The sequence below is a fragment of the Gracilinanus agilis genome, chromosome X (assembly GCF_016433145.1).
Source record: "Gracilinanus agilis isolate LMUSP501 chromosome X, AgileGrace, whole genome shotgun sequence".
Lineage (NCBI taxonomy): Eukaryota > Metazoa > Chordata > Mammalia > Didelphimorphia > Didelphidae > Gracilinanus > Gracilinanus agilis.
Genome location: NC_058136.1, coordinates 32,337,436 through 32,341,334, shown reverse-complemented (window position 1 = coordinate 32,341,334; position 3,899 = coordinate 32,337,436). Strand labels below are relative to the sequence as shown.

Genomic DNA, 3,899 nt, shown 5'->3' with positions numbered 1-3,899 from the left:
CAAACTGCTTCCTTTCTGTTGGACTCGGTGCCACTAACACTCTCCACAGCTCCTTCCCACGCCCAAACAAAACTCATTTTTCCTGATTTTTGGCAGAGACGGGAGAGATTTTTAGGAAACTTTAAAAAAATGTTCAAGTTTCAAATGCAAACCTTTTTATAATTAAAAATAAGATGGCTGGAGAGCGACCAGCTAAACCAACTAAGAAGGCACACGACAGATGGAGAAACCTAGGCACTAGACGGCTACCCAAAAGACCAGAGCGAAAGAAGCAGAGGCAGGCCAATGGGCCGCCGAGGGAATCTTCTGGGGGAGGGGGAGATACGGAAAAAGCAAGGTCAAGAACTGCACTGGTGAAGGGAAGACCAGGAACGACTGGGCGGCTGCAAGAATGAATGGATGGACGGCAAAGCAATCACAAGGGGCTTAGTATTTGCCAAGCACTGGGCTAAGGGATAGAAAAACAAATATAATAGAAAATTATAAATTATATTATAATTATATATATTATAATATATATTGTATGTGATATATAATATATAATATATAATATATAATATAAACAAATAAAATAGAAAATAAAATAGAAAAACAAAACAGTCTCTGATCTCAAAGAGCTCACACTCTACTAGGGAGAGAGAACACACAGCAGAGTAGGGGTTCACACTAATAGCAAAGCTGGCGATCATTAGAGTGCCACTATATGGATTTTTGAACTCTCTAAGTAAATTAGGGAAGATAGGAATCCACATGCTCCTTTTTGTTTTCCTTTGGTAGTTCTGAAAATCCTGTTAAAGCAAATGAGTTGACATAGGCAAAGTACTTTGCAGACCTTACGATGCATTATCAGGACTTCCTCTGACTGTTATTGTTACCGTAGGCACCTGAGGATGCATCATGTGTACGTTGACATATTCATGAAATGATCGCGTCTGCTTTATTCAAAGTGTGGCATATTCAGACGCAGATTCTACATCGACTTTTCGAAATTGACTGTGAAATGATTTTTTTTTCGCGTTCTTTCCACCTTTATATCGTCTTCCCAGATCCTTCGCCAACGTCACGCGAGCAAAACCACGACGACAAAGACCGAAAGAAATCAGGATCCCTGATGTTATGGAATAGGGCAATAAGGAAAGGCAATCTAGCATTCACTGGCCCAGATTACAGCAAAAATAAAAAGAAAGAAACAAAGAAAATTGCTAGAAAATAGTACGCATCCTGTGCTTCCAAACTACTGCATACGAACAGCAGTTATTCTCTCTGCAAGGTAAAGAAAGGCAAGTTCTTTCCTGACTGTGGCGGGTAAGGAAATGTTTTTGTAATAGTAACGCTTCTCCAAAGCCGTCACAGGATGGGCCAAAAACACACTTGTGGATTCTGGGGATGCTGTGGACTGTAATTCTTTGATTGGGATAATGGGTGCTCTGGTCAAAAAAATGAACACAGAAGCATAAGACAAAGGCAAATGAGACTTCTATATGTTAGCAATATTTAGATGGAAATCAAATTTAAATGCAGTCCACTCTGCTTTTGATGAGGCTTTGGTTCAGCTCCCAAATCTTGATTGCTTGACGCAATCAGTCTCCTCTGAAAGAATACTCAGAAGATGACTTCTTAAACAACAAACCCATTTTTAATGGCGGAACTGCTCTTAGTAGCTGTGTCTGCATGGGACTGATAACCAATCACTACCTTCAGAGGAAGTCTCCACCTTTCCTTGTAGACCTTGTCTCTGTGTGTAACAGCAGCTCTGTTTTCTTGGCAGTCCATATTGCCATCTTCTCTCCTTTAGATCTGATATTAGCAACAGCTCCTCACACGTCATTGCTGCAGCCATCAGATGTCTTCCCAATAAGGCACGGCAGCGTCCCTAATCAAAAGTGATCAAAGTCACTTTGGCTCTGCTTTTTGTTTAATGTAATTAGCCAGCCTCCTCCTCGATTGTTTAGGGTTTTTTCATCTTCTCACACAGGCTCCATCCCATCCTTAAAAAAATGAGTACTCAGTGGGGCAGCTGGGTAGCTCAGTGGATTGAGAGCCAGGCCTAGAGATGGAAGGTCCTGGGTTCAAATCCAGCCTCAGACACTTCCCAGCTGGGTGACCCTGGGCAAGTCACTTGACCCCCACTGCCCACCCTTACCACTCTTCCACCTAGGAGCCAAATACACAGAAGTTAAGGGTTTTAAAAAAAATGAGTACTCATAGCTGGCCATTAAATTACTAGTTAGCTGGATATGCTTGGATAAAGCCCAGAAGTCCTCAGCAGTATCAAACTCAAGAGACCAGTACAGGGGTTCCCAAACTTTTTTGGCCTCCCGCCCCCTTTCCAGAAAAAATATTACTTAGCATCCTGGAAATTAATTTTTAAAAAATTTTAATAGCAATTAATAGGAAAGATAAATGCACCTGTGGCCATCACCACCTACCTGGATCGCTGCAGCACCCACCAGGGGGCGGTGGCGCCCACTTTGGGAATCACTGGACCAGAAGAAAGTTTACTTGGCAAGTTTGGGCCCTATTGTTAAAAAAAAAAAAAAGAAAAACAACCCGAAGGACCCACCTGTTCAGTGGTGGATATTTAACGGAAGATTCAGGGCTGTTGGCCTCCTGTTTTCAGTGGTTTTAGTTTTTTCTTCTCCTGCCAGCCGGGGGTTAGGAGTGGTGGTGATCTCTGGGGCCATTCACCATCTTAGATCATCTGAGGAATTGTTTCTCGAACTCTGAAAGTGGAGCCTCTCATAAGCTGGCCAGTTTAGAGGAAAAGGAAACCCCAAGAAGAGAAGCTTCAGCACATCCCTGAGATGAGACCGTGTGGTCTCTTTCCAACTACCACCCCAATCTTCATGGGCCCTGACCTGCCTGATTCCGTTGTCTAGTCTGTTGGCCCATTCCATCTCCAAGTCAGTAGCTCCCATTTTCCCAGCCTGCTTGGAGCACTTGTCGTTTGTTTGTTCCCGTTGATTTGGGCCTTGTTGCTTTCCAGCCAGTGTTTTCTGGATCAGGTTGAGTCTTCATTTGGCCATGTTTCCATTTAATTAAAAACACTGAATGACTACTATAATGTTCGTTATCTCTCTTGGATCTTTGCCACTGGCCCTATCTATGTCTCTGTCTAAGTTATTGGTCAAAATACCAAATGGTCCAGATCACAGGCTAGAGGTCTATGACCCTGGCCCACGGAACTCTCTTCTGGCCTATTAGGAGCCATTAATGGACACTTTCTTGGGCATAGATGTTCAACCAGCTGTGGATCCATCAAATGGTTCTATCTAAACGCACATATCTCTCTCTCTATCTCAGCACAAGGGCATACGGGAAGGACATGTTCAGAAAAGAATGTTCAGACATTGGATGGGAACCCATTTTGAAGAGATCTCAGCAATGGTAAGATAGAACGATGGCTACGGGTCTCCCGGAGAGAGGGCTCAGGAGCCATCGAGTGATCAACAACATTCCTGCTCTCAAAGACACATGGCCCGTCTCCAGTGCTTGGCCCCCTGGTCGGAGAGAATGGAGTCACAGGTCTTACCCAAGCCATGGTGTGCTCTCTTGGAGGTCAGTGAAGAAACCTGGCTCTCCTGCCAGCGACGATGGTATTCTGGGAAACCGGCCGTTAAGCTTATTCTTTTTTTAAACCTTCACCTTCCATCTCAGAATCAACACTATGTACTGGCTCCAAGGCAGAAGAATGGTAAGGGCTGGGCAATGGAGGTTAAGTGACTTGCCCAGGGTCACACAGCTAGGAAGGGTCCGAGGCCACATTTGAAGCCAGGCCCTCCCATCTCTAGGCCTGGCTCTCAATCCACTGAGCAACCCAGCTGCCCCCAATACTTATTCTTTTTTTTTTATTAATTTTTTTAAACCCTTAACTTCTGTGTATTGACTTATAGGTGGAA

The 3,899-nt window shown here is 43.9% G+C and overlaps 1 pseudogene; it reads right to left on the bottom strand.

Moving 5' to 3' along the window:
• Positions 1 to 1,617: 1,617 nt before the first annotated feature.
• Positions 1,618 to 3,541, bottom strand: LOC123253627 (annotated as a pseudogene).
• Positions 3,542 to 3,899: the final 358 nt, after the last annotated feature.